The sequence below is a fragment of the Rattus norvegicus genome, chromosome 6, assembly GCF_021556685.1.
Source record: "Rattus norvegicus strain SHRSP/BbbUtx chromosome 6, alternate assembly SHRSP_T2T, whole genome shotgun sequence".
Classification (NCBI taxonomy): domain Eukaryota; kingdom Metazoa; phylum Chordata; class Mammalia; order Rodentia; family Muridae; genus Rattus; species Rattus norvegicus.
This window is the reverse complement of record NC_141539.1, coordinates 142,657,275-142,679,943: the sequence shown is the minus strand read 5'-3', so window position 1 is coordinate 142,679,943 and position 22,669 is coordinate 142,657,275. Positions and strand designations below refer to the sequence as shown.

General features: G+C 38.8%; 1 long non-coding RNA gene across 2 annotated transcripts; it reads left to right on the top strand.

Annotated features, from left to right (window-relative positions):
* Positions 1–2,737: 2,737 nt before the first annotated feature.
* LOC682313 (uncharacterized) lies at positions 2,738–21,073 on the top strand. 2 transcript variants are annotated; one of them, XR_015623526.1, is made up of 4 exons: positions 2,738–2,797; positions 2,882–3,221; positions 16,602–16,702; positions 19,740–21,072. It is a non-coding gene; the product is annotated as an uncharacterized LOC682313 (long non-coding RNA). The 2 variants fall into 2 exon arrangements; XR_015623525.1 differs by lacking the exon at positions 16,602–16,702 and having other exon boundaries at positions 19,740–21,073.
* The last annotated feature ends 1,596 nt before the right edge of the window (positions 21,074–22,669 follow it).

Sequence of the window (22,669 nt, the reverse complement as noted above, 5' to 3'; positions counted from 1 at the left end):
TATGATATTTAAAAATGTTCAGATACAAATCCATGGGAATTTACATTTCCTCCTTTTTTCATTTTGAAAAAAAATATTAGATATATTTCTTTATTTACATTTCACACTTGATCTTAGCCAAAAGGCCGAGAAGCGATTTTATTTACATTTCAAATGTTATTTCCTTTCCTCGTTTCCTGTCCATAAGCTCCTCTCCCCCCTCCCCAATATGGGTGTTCCCCCCACCATCTACTTCCATTAAGTCCCCCTCCCCTCCAACATTCCCCTGTACTGGGTGTCCAACTTTGGATTCCCAAGGGCTTCCCCTTCCATTGTTGCCCCAACAAGCCTATTCTCTGCTACATATGCAGTTGGAGCACTGGGTCTGTCCATGTCTTTTGGTAGTGGTTTAGTACAAGGAAGCTCTGGTTGATTGGCATTGTTGTTCTTATGGAGTTGCTAGCCCATTTAGCTCTTTTTTCTTTTTATTTACATTTCAAATGTTAATCCCTTTGCCGGTTTCCTGTCCATCAGCCGACTCACTCCTTCTCCCCTTCTATATTGGTGTTCCCCTCCCCATTATCCTCGAATTAACCTACACCCTGGCTGGATGCCATGTGCACCGCATGAGCTTAGATCATGCCTGTGGTAGCAAACTTTATACATTATCTTAAGGAATGTCTGATTTCTGCTCTACTCTGTGCATATCTGGAATCCTATTACTCATACCATCAACATATAACACGCCCTCCCCAAATGAATTGCATGATAGTATGGTCACTTTCAATCCAAGTGGTTGAGAGTTTCTGAAGGATGGATTGGTAGTTCTACCTTAGCTAATACATGTACAGTCTGCAGTGCTTTTCTCCTCACATGTCCTTGTGATTAACATAGAGGCTCAACAATGCTTATTGTACTGAGTAGAAATACATAAACACAATAGTTGAGTTGGACATAGGCTCTACAGCTGAGAATCCCTGAGTCCAAGGATTTTGAGAACTGTAAAGGATATCAGTGAAATAATCTAAGTGTATGAGTTAATGTGATCCACATTTCGAGAAATATTTTCTAATTCTTGAGCCCTATGAGGCAGGATTCTTTATATATAAATTTGTATGGAATACTACTGGATTATATTTATGTATTTTAATTTTTGTAACATGTTGTTCACATCTCTGCACATTTATAGACTTGAACCCAGTATTACTTCGAAAACATCTGAAAAATTCGCAAAAAATATTTTCAACCATGGCCATTCATATCACAGACTTAAGACAACACTGTGCTTTTATGCCCTCTATGGGCAAAGCATGTGCAGTGCAACACCTGTGTCCTGGTTTGAATGACATACTCTCTTCTGAAGTGTCTGTTTTCTCACTCTTCAATATTCAGGAACCAGCAATCTTTTTATTTCTGACCCTCTTGTCCCTTCATCCAAACCTGGCAACTTAGCCTCTGTGTCATCTATTCCAGGATCTTTGCCTTCTTGTAGACCCCCCTCTCGTGCCTGATGAGGAGGTATATGCTGATCTTTGGATATATAAAGAGTCATTTTAACATTGACCACCCCCTAGAAAAAGACATAAGCATTAGTGCAGGTCTTATTGCTCATTCTACCCTGAAAGTTCAGGGCTGCAGATGGCACTCAGCATTGTGGGATTGTTTCCTCTTTCTTGTATTGATACAAATTTGTGCTAAGGTCTTATTTTCTGGTTTGCAAATTCCTTGATTGTTTTACTTTTCAAAAGTTTGAAAGTATGAAGCTCTTTTATTCATAAAAGGAACTTGATTGTTTTGGTGTTGATTTCTTTAATGGAATCAGTCATCTACTCAAGCTTTTTCCATAAATTTAGTTACATTCATGCCAAAAAGCCACTGCATAAAGTTGACCAAACATAGGCAAATTTTATTCTCTTTAAGTACTAAACCATAAATAGTGATAAGAACAAAGAAGAGTACATTGTATATTACTAAGGCAGCAAAACAAAATACCCTAACCTTGTGTGTAATGCCTTTCAGCATCCTCTACTAACTGTGCCTTCTTTCAAGATCATACGCATTTAGGAGATTAAGTAAATTTCTCCATGCTTAGAGTCTATGTTTTCTGCTCTTAATTTTAAAGAGGTCATGAATACAGGTCAATGAAGCTACTGATTGTTGAATAAATAGCAATTTCAAATATGTGAGGCAGTATCTTGTCACATCAGTAAAGTATGTGAAGTTACCCTCTTTCATGGAACTACAATATTAATAATTGCCAGCTTGAGATGGCATATACTCTTTTACTAGGCAAGAAGTCTACTATAACTTTACCAATTTTGTGGAAAATATATAATAAGACTCATTCAGGCCCTAGACACAGAGTGTCCACAATGTAGGAGTAAAATCTCCCCTTTGAACTCCTTATCTATCCTCTGTGCAGAAACACAGAGAAATGATATCTAGATAAGTGGGCAGAGCCAGGATACTTTATCTTAGAGTTAGAGTTTCTATCAATCCTACTGCAACCCAACATCACTGAGCAGAAGTGTTTTATACTGAGGAACCTGGTCTTGTGTTTTATGTACTCTCTGTTCATAGATACAGGGAAGGAGATATGTACTCTCATGTGGCTCCTGCATCTCCCATCATAGACTGATACATCTTGGGTCCTAAAACTTAAGTACACCATCAGAGTCAGCACCTGGTGAGGGAATGCAAATCTCTCCTGGATCCACCCAACCTTGGGTTGAAAAGACAAAGCTGGGCCTGTGCACTCACTGGTGTACAGCCATGGACAGGCTTACTTCCTCATTCCTGCTGCTGCTTGTCCCTGCATGTGAGTGCCAAGGCTTCCTAAGCCATGAACTGTTCTATCCTCACCTGTTCCAACCTTACCTTCTCCCCTTTCATTTCTCCACAGATGTCTTGTCCCAGGTTACTCTGAAAGAGTCTGGTCCTGGGATGTTACAGCCCTCCAAGACCCTAAGCCTGACTTGCTCTTTTTCTGGGTTTTCACTGAGCACTTCTGGTATGGTTGTGAGCTGGATTCGTCAGCCTTCAGGGAAGAGTCTCGAGTGGCTGGCAGCCATTGATTGGGATGGTGATAAGTACTACAACCCATCTCTGAAAAGCAGGCTCACAGTCTCCAAGAACACCTCCAACACCCAAGTATTCCTCAAGATCACCAGTGTGGACATTGCAGATACTGCCACATACTACTGTGCTCGGAGACCACACTGACACAGCCTCAGGTTTCAGCGGTACAGTATTTCAGACTAGTTCTCAGCTCAGTTCCTTCCTATTATATCATAAAAGTGTATGTCCACAGCTTTCTTTCTGGCTTTTGTGGTTTCCTGTTTGCTCTTAGGTTAAGATGTTTCTATTCCTGTTTTTAACCCTAGGTCCCTATTAAGATATACATAAAAAATGCTCTTTGTGTTCTGTTTTATAAAGCTGAGGGTGTTTGGTTCCTATACCAGCTGGTTCAGAGCTATGATTCCTTTCAGTCTTAGGCTTCAAATTCCCACAGCAGAAAATTCAAAACTATCATAATCATCTTCAGTGAATAGCTGTATATGGTGACGATGGGAATTACTAGATTAGTATTCTCAAATTGAGTCATTAACTAAAGAGCGTCCACATATACTCCCAAATAATTCAGGATGTTCTGAACTCTATTGGTTGCTTTCCACAAACTATTTTTAAGACATTATGGTTCAAGACAACACTTATGTGTCTCACTGAATACATAGAAGTTGAGTTTGTGCCCAAGTAGAAGCTTCATTTCTGATTAGTGTTCATAGAACTGGATGTCCCTGATTATTGGATGAGAAAGATAATCATCAATATTAACTCAATCTTCTAAAATAGTTACCTGTGTGTGGCTTATGCTTGTACAATAGGTGCAAAAGCATTGTGGAATTAATAATTTATTCTTTAATGGAATTTAAGGACTATGAAATCAGGGTTAGGGTGGTTAAAGTTTGGGTTAGTCATCGTTGACTCTGGTAGAAATGCCAAAAGAATGAAATTGGATAGGGCATGGCCCTAAGGGAAAACAATATGCCATTGTTGTGATAGAGCAACATATCAATAAAATGATTTTTATTTACATAACCATACACTTCAAAGAGTAACTCCTCTATCCCTCATCAGAGACATGTTTGGCAGTAGACGGGAAGCAAGAGAGAACCACAAATGGATAATTTGGAGAGTGGAAGACATTAGAGCACTGGTATTAAATGGGTTGTCCTCATCAAACCCAATACTAATGGATCATTGCAGAAGAAAATTTTAAGAGCCAGATAGAATGGATGATGATAAAGAAACAGTTTAATCCAGACACAATAGACTGATGCACATATGAACTCACATAGACTGTGGGAACCTGCACCGACTTAGATAGGTTCCAGTCAATGACACCCTGTACAGAAATGGGGAAGTGGACATGTGCTCCCACCATTGACCAAGAATCTATCTGCAGCTGGCATTCATTTTAAATGGATAATTAGTCTTCTTTTATTCCCCTCCATCTTTATTAAATTGGGTATTTCTTATTTACATTGCCCTTTCCCGGTTTCCAGGCCAACATCTCCCTAACACTTCCTCCCTCCCACTCCCCTTCTATATGGGTGTTCCCCTCCCCTTCCTCCCCCACATTACTGCCCTCCCCCCAAGAATCTCTTTCACTGGGGTTCAGCCTTGGGAGGACCAAGGGTTTCCCCTTTCACTGGTGCTCTTACTAGGCTATTCATTGTTATCTATGCAGTTGGAGCTCAGGGTCAGTATAGTCTTTGGGTAGTGGCTTAGTCCCTGGAAGCTCTTGTTGGTTGGCATTGTTTTTCATATAGGGTCTCAAGCACCTTCAAGCTCTTTCAGTCCTTTCTCTGAATCCTTCAAAGGGGGTCCCGTTTTCAGTTCAGTGGTTTGCTGCTTGCATTCACTTATGTATTTGCCATATTCTCACTGTGTCTCTCAGGAGAGATCTACAACCAGTTCCTGTCAGCCTGCACTTCTTTGCTTCATCCATCTTATCTAGTTTGGTGGCTGTATATGTGTGGGCCACATATGGGGCAGGCTCTGAATGGGCGTTCCTTTAGCCTCTCTTCTAAACTTTGCCTCCCTATTCCCTCTGAAGGGTATACTTAGCTCCCCTTTAGTCTTCTTAAATGGATTCTTACTTTCCATATTAACCACATTAGAAGGTAGGTACTATGATAGGTAGACGGACAGACAGAACCAACACAATGACATATTTGCAGAGTGTTTGTCTTATATAGCCTTATTTAATCATTGTTTTTGTTTTAGTAGTCTTTTCACATACATTTGGTTTCAGATTTTGTGTGTTTTTTTTTACGTTTGCGTTGGAGTATGTGTGTGTTTGTGTGTGTGTGTGTGTGTGTGTGTGTGTGTGTGCGTGTATGACAAGAGAGATAGGATGAATAGTAATAGAGACAAAGAGATAGAAAGTGATTCTTGTTTTGTGTTTTTGTTTGTGTTTTGTTAAAATGTGAGAGAACAGAAAGGTATAAATTTCTGTTGGCAGCAAAGCAATGAGGATGTAGGAGGAGCTGTGTAGAGGAAAGTTTTGGTTAGATTATATCGTATAAGGCTTTTTAATAAACAAAGGTAATAGAAATTATACAAACTGGGTAAAGGTCCCAAATCTTGTGTACTTCTTACTTTTCTATAAACTAGATCATCATGGAAGGACAAAATGTTTGTTTATTTCTGGTGTGCTCATGCTCATCCTGAGTTTGGTTTCCAGTCATTTCTGGTCAGTTGCCTACTGCCCTACAGACCCATCTCTTACCTTTTTTCTTTTCCTGAACTGACAAAGATTAAGTAAGAATCTATGGACATCATTAAATGTTTCACCACACAGACATTTTCTTTTTAAAAATTTATTTATTTTTATCAATCATTCAATTCATTACATCTGAAATGATACACACTTCCCGGTAACCCCCTAAACAACCATCCTCCATCCCACATCTGCTCTCCCCTCACTCTCCTTTGACTAAATGAGCATACTACCCTGACCACCCATCCTCTCACACCCCACCTCTCCATTATCTCACTACACTGGGGTATCAAACGTCCAGACAACCAAGGGCCTCCCCTCCCATTGATGACAAACAAGACCATCCTCTGATACATATGTACCTCAAGCCATGAATCCCTTCCGGTACACTTCTTAGTTGGTGATCTAGTGTCTGGGAGCATGGGGGGGGGTGAGCCATAGAGTCCATATTGTTCTTCCTTCTGGATTCCAATCCCCCTTGGCTCCTCCAGTCTTTCACCAGCTCCCCAATAGTGGTCCTTGAGCTCAGTCTGATGGTTGGCTCTGGCATCCACACATGCATTAGTCAGTTGCTGACCAAACCTCCCAAGGAACAGCCTCACTAGGTTTCAGTCAACAAGGGTCTCTTGGCAACAGCAATAGTATCAGGATGGTGTCTGCAGACAGGATAGATTCCCAGGTGGGGCAGTCCTGGATGGCCATTCCTCCAGTCTCTGGTCTATTTTTTGTCCCTGTTTTTTCTTTAAAAAGAAACATTCCTGGGTTAAAAACTTTGAGATGTGTGGGTGACCCCAACCAGGATCCATGTCTATCTATAGGCAGCGGTCTCTACAGGTTCTATTTCTTCTCTGCAAACTTCAGCTAAAATCCTCCCTGCTGTGTCCTGTGATCCATTTGTTTCCCTGGTGTCTTTGACCTGACAGTGGGACTCTTAACTCCAGTTAAGAGTTCCTTAACACTGCTGCATATTTTTATTCCATTTCCTGACCCTTGGTACGTCTCTCCCATCCCCTCCTGTACTTGGTACTGTTAGCTTTTGGGCTAATATCCATTTATCAGTGAGTACATCCCATATCTGTTCTTTTGTGCCTGGGTTACCTCAATCAGGATGATATTTTCTCTTTCCATCCATTTACCTAAAAATTGCATGATGCCATTGTTTTTATAGCTGAGTAGTACTCTATTGTGTAAATGTACCACATTTTCTTAATCCATTCCTCTGTTGAAGGACATCTGGGTCCTTTCCAGCTCCTCAACATTATGAATAAGGCTGCTATGAACATAGTGGAGCATCTGTCCTTGTTATATGTTGGAGCATCTTTTGGTATATGCCCAGGAGTGGTAGAGCTGCATCTTCAGAAGAAACTATTTCCTCTGTTATCTGGAAGGGCCATTGATTTCCAAAGTGATTTTTCCAGCTTATAGTACCATCAACAATGGAGGAGTGTTCCTCTTTGTCCACATCTTTGCCAGTATCTTCTCTCACCTGAATTTTTGATCCTATCCATTCAGATTGGTGTTAAGTGTATTTCAGTGTCATTTTGATTTGCATTTGTCTAATGACTAAGGATGTTGAACATTTCTTTAGGTGCTTCTCGGTCATTTGATATTCCTCAGTTGAGAATTTTCTCTTTAGTTATAGTCCATTTTTATGGGGTTATTTGGTTCTCTGTAGTCTAACTATTTGTGTTCTTTGTACATTTTGGATATTAGCCCTCAATCTGATGTAGGATTGGTAAAGATCTTTTCCCAATCTGTCGGTTGTGGTTTTGTCCTAATGACAATGTCTTTTGCCTTAGAGAAGTTTTTCAATTCTCACAGGGCCCTTTTTTTTCCATAATTGATCTTCGAGCAAAAGCCATTGGTGTTCTGTTATGGAAAATTTTCTCTATGCCCATGTGTTTGAGGCTCTTCCCCATTTTCTGTTCTACTAGACTCGATGTATCTGGTTTTATGTGCAGGTTCTTGATTCACTTGGACTTGAGTTCTGTACAAGGAGACAAGTATAGGTAAATTTGCATTGTTCTACATGCTGACCCCCAGTTGAACACTTGTTGAAAATGCTATCTTTTATCCACTTTATGATTTTAGTATTTGTCAAAGTTCAAGTGAACATAGATATTTGGGTACATTTCTGGAACTTCAGTGCTGTTCCTCTGATCTACCTGCATGTCTCTGTACAAATACTATGCAGTTTTTATTACTATTGCTCTATAGTACACCTTGAGGTCAGTGATGGTGATTCCACCAGAAGTTTCCTTACTGCTGAATCATTCTCAGAAAGATTGTTTTCCCTGTTTTTGGTACTTTTTATTCCAAATACATTTGAGAATTTTTCAGTCTATGTCTTTGAGAAGTTGAGTTGGAATTTTGATGGGGATTGCATTGATTTGTAGATTGCTCTCAGTAAGATGGCCATTTTTAATATATAATTACTGCCAAGATATGAGCATGGGAGATCTTTTCATCTAATGACTTATTCTTCAATTGCTTTCTTCAGGGATCTGAAGCTCTTGTCATCCAGATCTTTCACTTGAGTAGTTAGAATCATATCAAGATATTTTATATTATTTGTGACTATTGTGAAGTTGCAGTTTCTATAATTTCTTTTCTGACCCATTTATCCTTTGAGTAGAGGAACACTACTGATTTGTTTGACTTTATTTTATAACCAGCTACTTTGCTGAAGTCGTTTCTCAGAACTAGGAGCTCTCTGGTAGAATTTTTGGTCTCACTCAAATGTACTATCACATCATCTGCAAATAGTGAAATCAGAACTTCCTCCCTCCCAATTTGTATCTGTTTGATCTTCGTTTATTGTCTAATTGCACTGGCTAGAACTCTGAGTACTATATTGAACAGATAGGTAGAGAGTGGGCAGCCTCGTTTTTTTCCTGGTTTTCATGGTATTGCTTTAAGTTGCTCTCTTTTAGTTTGTTATTGGCTGTCGGTTTATTGTTTATTGCTTTGTTTATATTTAGGTATGAAACTGAATTCCTGATCTCTATGATACTTATTACATGAAGGGGTGCTCAATTTTGTCAAAGACCTTTTCAGCATCTAATGAGATATTCATGTGGTTTTGTTCTTTGAGTTTGTTTATATACAGGCTTACTTTGACAGATTTGTATATATTGAAGCATCCCTGCATTTCTTGGATAAACCCTATTAGATCATGTTGAATGATCTTTTTGATATTTTCTTGGATTTGGTTCGAAAGACTTTTATTTATTATTTTTGTATTGATATATATATGCATATATATATATATATATATATATATATATATATATATATATGGGAAATTGGTCTTAAGTATTCTTTGCCGTGTCTCTTTGTGGTTTAGGTATCAGTGTAACTATGGCTTCATAGAAGGGATTGGGTAGTTTTCCTTCTGTTTCTATTTTGTGGAATATTTTGAAAAGTATTGGTATTTGGTCATTTTTGAAGGTTTGGTAGAATTCTGCACAAAAACCCTTTGACCTGGCCTTTTTTTTGGTAGACTTCTAATGACTTCTATTTTATTAGGGGTTATGTGGCTGTTCATATGTTTCATTTGAACCTGATTCAACTTTGGTATCTGGTTTGTGTGTACAAAATCATCCATTTCATCCAGGTGTTCCAGTTTTGTTGTGTGTAGACTTTTGTAGTAGGATTTGATTATTTTTTTTGGATCTCCACCATTTCTGTCTCCTTTTTCATTCCTGATTTTGTTATTTTGGTTACTCTCTCTGTGCCCCTTAGTTAGTTTCTCCTCAGAGTTTTTCTATCTTGTAGATTTTTTTTCAAAGAACCAGTTCTTAATTTTGTTTGTACTTTGTACAGTACACTTTGTTTCTTCTTGGTTGCTTTTAGCCTCGAGTTTGATTATTTCCTGACATATTGTTTTTTGTGTTGTATTTGCTTCTTTTTTTCTAGATATTTCAATTGTGCTGTTAGGCTGCTAATATGTTATCTTACACTGTGGGGTCAATTTTTGGCAGGATCAACGGCTTCTCCAACTATCGATGCCCAACAAGGCCATCCTCTGCTATATAAGTGTCTAAAAGGATACTTTCTTAACTATGTTCATAGTAGTTTACTTCATGAGAGCCAGAAACAGAGAACAAACTAACTTTTTTCATTGGAAGAATGGTTTCATAAAGTGAAGTTTGTCTACTCAGCCATTAAAAACAAGGACCTCATAAATTTCAAACATATATGGATGGAACTATAAGACAATGGCTTGGTGAACTAACCCAGACCCAAATAGAAATGTATTGTATATAAACACTTATTGGTGAATGTTAACCACAAATTTCAGGGTAGACATGCAATAATTAACAGACTGAACGAAGTCAAATACCTAGGTGGCCCCAAGGAAGAATTGTTGAATCATACTCAGAAGAGCAAACATAAAACAAAATGAAGGTGGATGGAAGGAGGGACATGTGAGGAGGAAGGTATATGATGCAGGGAAGTTCATATGTAGGGAGAACAGTAGAGAGAGAAAGGAGACGAGTGGTGGAGTAGGCAAACTTTATGATGTGCCAGAGATCTGGAATGTGGAGATGCTCCAGAGCATCTAAGAGGGTGGCTCTACTTGAAACTCCTAGCAGTGTGGGTGTGGATCCTGAAATGGCCATATCCTGTATCAGTGGAACTTACCACTGACCCTGATTTAATGGAAAAAATACATAAAAAACCCCAAAAAACTAGTACAAGTTAGGCCACGGACCAAGACCTAGAAGTTCAAACATAAATTCAAATCATAAACTGAACAAGAGGTTTACAACAAAGATGATTATATGTATATCATTTAAGAGAATTTATCTTGCTATTCCTAGCTCTGCAGCTTGGTAGAGAGTTAAAGACCATAACATTGAAATTCTATATAGATTAACACAGTCGATATTTTATCTTCTGTCTTTGAATGTATAAAAATCATTAGTTCCCTTTTTAATTGTTTTATAACTTGTTGAAAGTATTGTATGTTGTAAATGTTTCCCTTTTATCTCAGCAGCAATTAACTAATTATATTTGAAGCATAGAAGATTTCTTATTGTAATTTTGACATAGGAAAGGACTTAATATCAGTCCTATTATAGAAGATCTTAATAATTAATAATATTACCTTAGGAAGTCAGGTAAGATCATCATTAAGAATTAAGAAATTATCTATTTGTCTATATAACATTACTACAATACAGTATACCTTCATTGTTCTTCTGGAAATCTCCTGAAAAGTGTTGGCAAATGAGAATGGCTAAGATCAAAACCTCAGGTGAGAGCAAATGCTGGCGAGGATGTGGAGAAAGAAGAAAAATCCTCCATTGTTGGTGGGATTGCAGACTGGTAAACCATTCTGGAAATCAGTTTGGAGGTTCCTCAGAAAATTGGACTTTGAACTACCTGAGGACCCAGCTATACCTCTCTTGGGCATATACCCAAAAGATGCCCCAACCTATAACAAAGACACATGCTCCACTATGTTCATAGCAGCCTTATTTATAATATCCAGAAGCTGTAAAGAACCCAGATGCCCTTCAACAGAGGAATGGATACAGAAAATGTGGTACATCTACACAATGGAATATTACTCAGCTATCAAAAACAGTGACTTTATGAAATTCAAAGGCAAATGGATGGAACTGGAAAATATCATCCTGAGTGAGGTAACCCAATCACAGAAGATCACACATGGTATGCACTCATTGATGAGTGGATATTAGCCCAAATGCTTGAATTACCCTAGATGCACAGACCACATGAAACTCAAAAAGGATGACCAAAATGCGAATGCTTCACTCCGTCTTTAAAAGGGGAACAAGAATACTCTTGGCAGGGAATAGGGAGGCAAAGTTTAGAACAGAGATTGAAGGAACGCCCATTCAGAGCCTGCCCCACATGTGGCCCATACATATACATCCACCAAACTAGATAAGATGGATGAAGCAAAGAAGTGCAGGCCAACAGGAACCGGATGTAGATCTCTCCTGAGAGACACACCCAGAATACAGAAAATACAGAGGCGAATGCCAGCAGCAATCCTCTGAACTGAGAATGCGAACCCCATTGAAGGAATCAGAGAAAGGACTGGAAGAGCTTGAAGGGGCTTGAGACCCTTTATGAACAACAATGCCAACCAACCAGAGCTTCCAGGGAGTAAGCCACTACCCAAAGACTATACCTGGACTGACCCTGGGCTCCAACCTCATAAGTAGCAATGAATAGCCTAGTAAGAGCACCAGTGGAAGAGGAAGCCCTTGGTCCTGCCAAGACTGAACCCCCAGTGAAAGTGTTTGTTGGGGGGAGGTTGGTAATGGGGGGAGGATGTGGAAGGGAAGCCCATATAGAAGGGGAGGGGGAGGGGTTAGGGGGATGTTGTCCTGGAATACCCAAGTTAATAAAGAAAAAAAAACCAAAAAATATCCCAAATGATTGTATAAATATTCAAAAATAACAGAAAACCATTTTAATAGCAGGAATCTTTCATAAAGCTCCATGGCTTTGCCTATATGAGCAAATCTGTCATGTTTTACAGTGCCCGGAGTAAAACATATCAGGAAGTTCACCTACTAGTTTTTAACTTCTACTAGATGGCTCATGGCAATGCAGAGATAAATGCATAGTTAGATGAGGCCATTCCTCCAGGAAACTTTTTGGGGTATCTGCCCCTGAGATAACTCAAACAGTAAAATTGGTGCAGGGTAAACAGAGAAAATTTCCAATCTCACACTGGCCAGTAGAATAGGTTACAGATTGAAGATCTTATTTTATTATAGGCTGAGCGTTCTCTGAAAATGTACATAAAAAACAGGGGTTCATACAGGATACGCTCTTGGAAGATTAGGCCAGTAAATAAGATAGATGTACTAAAATAAACTTTTCCTACTTTATAGTGTAGATGGTGAAGCATATAGTAAAGTGAATTAGGTGTTAGTATTTGCCATTCATAAACATACTGGTTTAGATATTTTTGTTTGTCTTGAGTGCTTTCAAACAACAAACATTGCCAGTGTAGTTGCAGGCTATCATATAATAACTGTGTTAGATTTGGAGATGAAGTTTTGAGTTGTAGGACTAATAACAATAAGAATAATTCTTTTCAAGATGGATGAAGCAAAGAAGTGCAGACTGACAGGAGCCGGATGTAGATCTCTCCTGAGAGACACAGCCAGAATACAGCAAATACAGAGGCGAATGCCAGCAGCAAACCACTGAACTGAGAATAGGACCCCCGTTGAAGGAATCAGAGAAAGAACTGGAAGAGCTTGAAGGGGCTCGAGACCCCATATGTACAACAATGCCAAGCAACCAGAGCTTCCAGGGACTAAGCCACTACCTAAAGACTATACATGGACTGACCCTGGACTCTGACCCCATAGGTAGCAATGAATATCCTAGTAAGAGCACCAGTGGAAGGGGAAGCCCTGGGTCCTGCTAAGACTGAACCCCCAGTGAACTAGACTGGTGGGGGGAGGGCGGCAATGGGGGGAGGGTTGGGAGGGGAACACCCATAAGGAAGGGGAGGGGGGAGGGGGATGTTTGCCCGGAAACCGGGAAAGGGAATAACACTCGAAATGTATATAAGAAATACTCAAGTTAATAAAAAAATATAAAACTACAATATACAGCAAAAAAGAATAATTCTTTTGCATTTTCTAATTGTGACTGAAGTTTTATCCTTGAATGTATACTAAGTAAATGGATATTCTGTAACATGAGGAGAATTATCAGTCTGTCTTTTTTCTATGAAACTTGTATGAATAAAGAAGCTGGTACCTAGTAAGTCCAAGCAGCAGAAATAGCCTGATGGCTAATCAAAGCCACAGAATTTCCGTGATTGCTTGTCAAAGCCTCAGAAGTGCCCTGATTCCTTCTCAAAGCCACAGAAGTGGCCTGATTGCTAGCTAGTCAGCTGAGCATTTCCAATGACCATCATGCAAAGATCATTTCCTCCCCTCCCTGACTCTTTATCTCCTCTGCTGGTCACTCTACTAGCACAGAGTCTCCTTCTCTCCTGTCCATGCAGTGGAAGGCATATCATAACAGAAAGTCCCCTCACAGTGTGTTTCTTGTGCTTTTCCTTCTGTCTGTTTAATTCCATTCCTGCTACTGTTTTCTTCATCTACTTTTATTTTATTTTTATTTTTAGGTGACTTGAGGGGGAAAGAGAGAGAGAGAGAGAGGGAGAGAGAGAGAGAGGGAGGGAGGGAGGGAGGAAGGGAGGGGGAGAGAGAGAGAGAGAGAGAGAGAGAGAGAGAGAGAGAGAGAGAGAGAGAGAGAGAGAGAGGATGCAAAGAAAGATGCAAAAATTTTGGTAATATCTGCTTTGCAAATATTACATCTGCTCATGTGACCAGACTTTAAGTCTTTTTTTTTTTTTTTATTAACTTGAGTATTTCTTATATACATTTCGAGTGTTATTCCCTTTCCCGGTTTCCGGGCAAACATCCCCCTCCCCCCTCCCCTTCCTTATGGGTGTTCCCCTCCCAACCCTCCCCCCATTGCCGCCCTCCCCCCATAGACTAGTTCACTGTGGGTTCACAGACTTTAAGTCTTAGACCCTAGACTAGAGCCTGTAGACTTCTTTATGTTTTTTCTACTAACAGACATGTTAATTTGAAATATTAAGAAATATTTGAATAATCAAATATAACTTTGAAAACACTTAAAAGTATGGACCTGCTTGCAGTATAGGAATGAAACACAGCTCTTAGCAGACAATAAAAATGTAAAATCCCATGTTCAAGAGTTTTAGAAGTTGAGAAGAAAAATGATGAATATGATTTATATTACTTTACCACATTTTTGAAGTCTTGCATATCATGATTGGATCATAGGCATTAATCCTCCACGTTTTTTTGTCTTCTTTTCCAATTTTCTTTGTCTTCAATTGAATGTCTGTGTTCAACATTCATAAAAATTTTATTAATCCTTCTGAACTTGTCAAAATTTTATTTAAGTGCTTTCATATGTCAGATGAGCATACACGGGCAAAAGTAAAGTGAAATACAGCCATTCATACTGTATTTTACTTATGTAATAAAGAGTGTTGGGTTTGGGTTGTGTCTCATTGAGTAAGAAAGCTTTAAGTCAAATCAGATATTCATTAGTTACTCCCAACCACTTTTTGCCACCATGCCTTATCACATTTTTCAGGTAGGACAGATTCTAGATACGTGAATTATTTGTGGCCGGGTTGCTGTTTGCCTTTCTCTTTTGCTAACCTAGGATATAGTGAAAGACACTGGAGTCCATGTTCAATTACTTGTGTGAACATTTTCTTTTGCAATTTATCCATGCCCAGAGTCCTAAGGTAAAATCAAATACTACTGCTAAAGTAAACAATGTAACAAAATTGAATCTTAATGATATTTTATTGCTGTCATAGGCCAGTGATGGATTCAGGCATAATCAGAAAACTTTCTTTAGGCAAATGTAAAAGAAAACACAGACCAACAGCAAGACATTAAGGCAAAATATCAGGAACACCTAGATCTGAATGAGTTGACTTCAACAAATCCTACCCTTCAACGCTAAGGAACTCTGAGAAAGAGGAAGCAAAGAGCATAAAAGCTAGAATGAATGGCAGACACTAGGATTTGCAGGCCTTTAATTCAACTGAGCCAAGGTCTTGTGAACTCACAAAAACAGAATTTGCAAGCACCAGGTCACCATGGGATATATTGGTCCCTTGTAGGCATACATTTTTTGACACTTACTTTTAATTGAAGGTAATCCACCACCCAATGTTGGAAATGTTAGAGAAAATTTATTAGGTTATGGGGGAAGTGGGCCTGTTCAGCAATAGTTCTTTGGGGTGAGCTTGATCTTTGGCAGCAGTTGAGTCCCATAGCAAACACCAAACACAACTCAGCAGTTGCAAACCAGTTCTGTAGGCAGGCAGACACCAGGTACCTGTAGCTGAAACATGAAGAAACTGTAAGACTCACCAGCTGTCCTGAGGCTGCTAAAGCAACAAGCAGTTGAAGGAATCTCATAAGCACTTCTTGGGGATAAGTTTCTCTCAATGTCAGCATTACTACAAGTTGAGCTCAGCAATGCTATGGAAGGTGAACCAATACATGTCTGTTGTTAGAAAAGGATAATGATGTGGAACAAACCAAACAAGGCTCCGTGCTCATCTTCCCATGTATGTGTGGTCATATTTATACTCCTTCTTCAAAGGTCCTTTTGTGTGTTTGTTATATCAAAATATACTTTCACCTGTGTCTTCTTCTGCAAAACATTCTTTAACCTGTGCTTTTTCAGGAACATTTTTATCCACATATTTTCTTTAGCGACAGTCCTCTCTGTATATGTTATACTTTTCAGTTTAGTATTTTTATGGTTCTCTTGAGTGTTTGAAGAATTGGGCCTCTGACTTTTTTGCTTTCTCTTGGGAGTCTTGTTCTTTTGTTTATTTACCTTGTCCAACTTCTGTATAATAGCATTTGTTTTAGCTAATTGTATTTTATTTTGCTCAGTTCTATTTTAACTCCTAAAACCTCATTCTTATGAAAGACATGAAGGATGAGATCCAGATAGGAGAAGAGGTAGGAAGGAAGAGAAAGGAATAGAACTAGGTCAAATATGATAAGAGTATATATTATATGAGCAAAGACTCCAGTCTTAATTAAAAAGGAAAGTAAACAGTAAGAAAAACAAACTCTTGTAAATTGTCCCAAATATTTTTCAGTAGTGATAGTGGTATAATTATTTCCTGTTTTCTTGTATGCTTCTTTTTTTTTGTTTATTCTTGTCTAGGCATACAAATCTCCTAGGCTTCCACAGGGAGCTCACAAGAGGAGGGACATGCACTTAATCCATTTGGTTTTCAAAATCATTCCAGACCTGATCCTGCAGCTCTGGCAGAGAAGCACAGCCTGAATTTCCAGGTCCCATTGCCGAGTGATCAACACCAAACCCAGAACACTCAACAAGAGGTTGATTGTAAGATGACAGTTTCTTATTCATTTTTAAGTTTCTTAATTAATATTTTTAGATAATTTCATGTGAGTATTGTCACAGCAGATACCGTACTTATAAATCTTTGTTGTTCCTGATGTTTCGGCCATGTTTTCTAGAGTAATAATCAAGAACTCATACTGCAACACTAGGCAGGTTTTCAAATACAAGATAAGGTAATTCACATCCTTGAGGTTCAAGGCAGGTTTGCCCCTTCTTGATCCTCAACCTGCTGAATCTTATGACAGGCAGACCCAGTGGCTATGATACTGAAGGAGTGCAAGAAGCATGCTGACTCTTGGCGCAGGATGGACATCATTCAGGAATCTTCCTAACATAACCCCAGAGTTGATTACAGCAGAGTTGAAATAAGTGGTGGAGATAATTATCTGTATTTCAGGTTTCCCTGACAGGTTTCCTGTATTCATGTGTCTTTGAGAAAGGGGATGAATGTCATCCTTCCTGATATGATGGCTTTTGAACTTACAGCAACCACGTATATCTGAAATTCTCACCATTTCAATATTCTCAGAAACTTTTTCTAACAGCTACAGGACAACAATTGTGGTGGTAAAGCAATGGCTGTAGAGTCCCGGGACATCCCAAGCCCAAGTTCGCAGCACAGAGAAGTCTTGCTTGCCCCAGAAAGACAAGGGCAAGGAATAAGAGGAAAAATCAGGAGATAAATAATGATGGAGAAGGGGAAGGCAACAAGGAAAAGTAGGATTTGCATTTGAGTAGCAAAGGAAGGACTTCCTCTGGATAGGAAGGAAACTGATGTAGTACATAGAAAAATGTCTTTTTATAAAAGTAAATTGAATAACCTATTTTCTTATGGGGGCTTTATGAACCATTTTTAATTGGCCATGTTCCAAAGGAGATTTATTTATTTATTTATTTATTTATTTATTTATTTATTTATTTATCTCTCTATCTATCTATCCATCCATCTATTCATTCATTCATCCATTCATTCATTCATTTTATATTCTTATTTATTGCCTCTGTCTCCTGGTTTCCTCTAAACAGTCCCTCCTTCTATTCCGGTCTTTTCTTTTCCGAGAAGGTGATGCCATAATGGATATCCTTCAAACCCCCTGCATCTACTCTATGTAGGCTAATGGGCATCCTTTCCTACTGAGGACAGACAAGGCTGTCTAGTCAGGGGAATGCATCCTACAGATAGGCTTTAGGCATAGCCCCCACTCCAGTTATTGCGGGACACCAAAGAAGACTGAACTGTACAAGTGCTACACATGTGCTAAGGTTCTAGGTCCAGCCCATATATGCTCTTTGGTTGGTGGCTCAGTCTCTGATAGCCCCTGTAACTACGGAGTGATTCTTATTGCAAACCTCTAGGATTCATATTTTTTGTGTGGTTTTTTCCTTTTAAGTTTCTCTAATCAGAATTTTTACTAATTATCCATTCTTGTTAATATGAATCTATTACAGCACTATGTTCAAAATGGTTTCATTTCCTAAGAGTCAGCCAGGTTCAGAGGTGCTGCAGCATTTCAGTTATTTATGTCCATATTCTCAGTTCCGCACACAGTTATTGTGCAAATCTTTTTACTTTGTTTATTATACAACATAGGGTGAGTGTTTTATACTCTGAACATAGGTTCTCTGCCCCAGGTGTAGCCTCATGAGGACAGAAAAGAAACTGTTATCTCCTGTGATATGTGTTTGGGAGTTGATGAACAGCAGTGGGCTCAATGAGGCCAATAATCCCCACAGAGAGATGAAGAGGGTGGGGAGGGGACTCTGTTTTGAAAGTTATTTCCTTTCTTAAGTATTTTAACTGATCTGACCTGCTGTGATTGACATGTGGTGTCTCCATGCACAATTACCATGAAGATTCTTTGTGAAACACTCCCAGAAATTCTATCATGAAATTTTATGTTCAGGGATTGAACTGTTCTTACTGCCAAAACAAACTCTCAGGACGTATATTTACCAGTACAACACACACACACACACACACACACACACACACACACACACACACACACTCACACACACACACAAACACACAAACACACAAACAAAACCAGTGAAAAGTACCACATTGGAGATCTTGAAATGGCTTAGCAAGTAAAGATATTTTCTGGTAAGCTTACCAATATCAGGTAATACTCTTAGAATTGCATTCATTAGGCAAGGAGTCCCCACTGGTTAATAAATCCTCTTTGGTACATATGTATCCTCTTCTCATCACAAAATAATGCAAGGTATTAAAAATATATGTTACAACATGTATGTGGAGGAAACCTTGAGGGCCCACACCAAACTGAAAATTTTATTGGCATTTATTGACTGTTGGAAAGATATATTCACTTTTGTGGGGGAAGATTTCTGGAGATTCACTATTTACTAGTGATGACTCTCTGTGTATATGCATAGTACATTTACTTTTAGCCATTGTAGTGACTTTTGAAATAGATAACCTATTGGAAAGGCAGATATTAATTCCATATATCTGAAAGCAGGCAGTAACAATTAGCCATTTTTGGATTATTCTATCAATATCATCATCACCACAAAAAACATCTGTAGAGCAACTGATGACATTGTGTCAAAATGGAGCAACAGAATCATGACAAAAATCTTTTGGTAGCTTAGTCCCTAAAGTTACATCCACAGCAGCTGCTCAGAGTGCAAGTGTATGTGATGTATTTCCTCAAAGAGGATTAAGACTTGGGCCTGAGCATCCTGTTGTCTGAACCATGTGCCTTTTAAGTCTTTCCTCTTCAGTTCTTCTTCAGGTAGTCTAGGTTCTTATGTAAGAAGTCCCCTGGTCATTAATATGTAAATTACCTGAATCTATGGCTGTAAATACAGGGATGTCCACACTCAGAAAACAACACAGTCCCTGAACATACTACCTCTAACCATGGAATGGAGCTGGGTTTTTCTCTTTCTCCTGTCAGTAACTGCTGGTAAGGGGCTCACCATTTCCAAATCTGAAGAGGAGATAGGACATGAGGTTAAAATCACATCCACTCTGTCTTTCTCTACACAGGTGTCCATTCCCAGGCCCAGCTGCATCTTCAGTGAATGTGTCTTGCAAGACTTCTGGCTACACTTTTACCAGATATGGTATGGATTGGGTAAAGCAGAGGCCTGGACATGTCCTGGAATGAATTGGAGTTATTTCTCCTGGAAGTGGTAGTACGACTTACAATCAGAAGTTTAAGGACAAGGCAACACTGACTTCAGACACATTCTCCTACACAGCCTACATGGAACTCAGCAGATTGACATCTGAGGACTCTGCGGTCTATTACTGTGCAAGACACAGTGTTGTAACAACATCCTGAATGTGTCAGATACCTTGGAGGAGTAAAATCTTCCATGGGACTGAGATGACAGAAACGACTAATCTTTAGACATGCTCAGTAATAGTAATTTTGAATGTGTATTTATTGTGTACTCCTCTCTTTTTAAATGAACATCTATGAATAAAGTGATGCTATTTGGATAACCCTACAATTCCCCATAACTTGTGAATCACTTCACCAGGACCGCTTCCATTGACATGTTTCTTATTTAAAAAAAACAATAAAAAGTGAAAAGTATGGTGACACATGTTAAAAATATCACTGGATCCTGAAAGACCAAGATTTTTTATTATTGGGAATAATGTATAATATGAATTTGACCTGTAAAATCTAAATTACCAACATAGGCAAGCAAATACTCCTTCATATTCTCAATGACCTCAGGTGTGTTGTTATCACTTTCCCTGTGTTCCAGCAGGAATTCCAGCCTCTTAGAAGGTGAGAAATATTCATCAGAATGCAGAGGCATGCAAATTTAATTTCTGTACATTGTTCAAAATATTATCAAACCACTTTTCATCAAACTCCTTAACCAACATCTTTATATTCTTGTTGATGGAGGTTGGTTCTGAGATTATAGATAAGGTTTTGGTCCCATATTTACTTCCTTCCAAGTTGCAGTAATCATCCATACTAATTGCTACCCTCTTTAGAGCACGGACCTATACAGATACAGCATCAACTCTCAGAGTCCACTACATATCTTTTGCCCAGCTTTGTTCTACAGAATATTTTTGAATATGTGTCTTTCCATGCATATATGTTTCCTCTACTTTTTGTTCGATGAATTTTCTCCTGTTTCTTTGTTTTGTCCTATTTGTTTGCTTTTCCTTTTTATCATATTTAGATTCGGTTTGTTTTGTAATTTTATAATCAGAATAGAGCTGGGATAAGATTGAGAAGGTGTTGGGGAATGGAAACCAGTAATCAGGATATATTGACGAAGTAATCTATTTTCATTCAGCTATAGAAAAAGAATTGTAAATTACTAATAAAGAGAAATTTCTGATAAGATATCTGTTGTGTAAATTTTGCATTTGCTCAAAAGTCTAATGTCTTTGTTTAAATCTTTAAAGTGTATTTAAAAGGCAGGACTGAAAGGATTTAACAATGAGGAATGTGTAAAAATGTAATGTGTAGGTATAATGAAACACATAAAAAAATTGGGTTTTAGGCTATCTCCTCTTCTCTCTCTCTCTCTCTCTCTCTCTCTCTCTCTCTTTCTGTTTGTGTATGTGAGTGAGTGTGTGTGTGTGTATGTGTGTGTGTGTGTGTATGTGGTTTAAGCTTGAAGTTTTCTATTATTAATCTCTAAGATCACAGGATAATTTCTCATAGGAAAGCTTTTATTTCTTGAGGTCATCCTTGCAGGTGTCATAGAGGAAAACAATCCATGTGAAGATAAGAATGAGAATGTGGTGTTGATTTCCTTGTCAATCTGGATTGGACTTTGAGGAGTCTGAGCACAGACTGTTTAGTATAGGTATATTTCAACATAATAATAGAAATTGGAAAAGGGTCTGTGGGCAGCTCCTATTTTCATAATAATTCTAAATCCAGTTGCACAGTAAAGCTTAAGGTGGGGCCATATAGAATCTCTTTATGGAGTTCTTGTGGTTCTATTGCTACAGCCTAGAGTCTAGTGTGGTCTCTGACCAATAGAGTACATCTTTAGAGGCCATAAAGTACATGTGACACCTCCCTTAGGATGAGTTATATTCTAATGATGGAAAAGTCTAGGATAATCATCTTGGGTATAGGGTGCATTTTTGTCCACACAGATAGCAAAAAGTAATCAGCAGTTTGTTAAGAACCTCAACACTCCTCTTTCTGAATGGGGTGTAAATATTTGACTTCTTTCTCCTTCCTTGAGAAGCTATCCCTATGTGAATAAAATTCTTGTAATAAAAACAGCAGAATATTGGAGCAAAATAAGAATGGTTTATAAATGGAATTGAACCAAAAATTCAGACAAGGTTATCCTATTTAATCCTGCTTCTCTGTGAGTACCAGGCCCTCATGCCCTCTACAATCTTCATGTCAATGTCTTCAATAATATTGATAAATACTTGTTGCATATGACAGTGAAAGAAAAACAGCTGAATAAATTAGCTGTGCAGAACTTGAGGAACAGGTGTTTAGGGTTCTGGCACTTTGGGTTCTCCCATAGTGATCTCTTGCCAAACTAGGGACATGGTTTGGGGAAAGGGGGAGAGATCTCAGGCAGGGAGTGGGAACAGCTTCTTTAGTCCCTGCTGCTGGTTCTGCTCCTTATCACTGCTGCCTGCTTTTTTTTTTTGCTTGGGCCAAGACAGCAGGGGACTGACTAGCTGGCAAGGGGGTACAGGGGAGCTTCTGGAGGCAATGATTTCAGGGAGAGCAGATCTCTTTCCCAAGCTGCAGTGAGTGCTACAGCTCTTTTGACAGAAACTCTTAGAAGGTGGACTAGTTCCTGCACACCTGTAATTTTGAACAGGACACCTAAATAAAATTTTTTGAATGGGTCAGGTTCTGACAGCAGGTACTTCCTATTGCTTTGGTCTGAGAGCTTGGAAAGACCTCATATACATATTTGAATGCATGGTCCTGTTTCTTGTCCTCATCTGTCTTG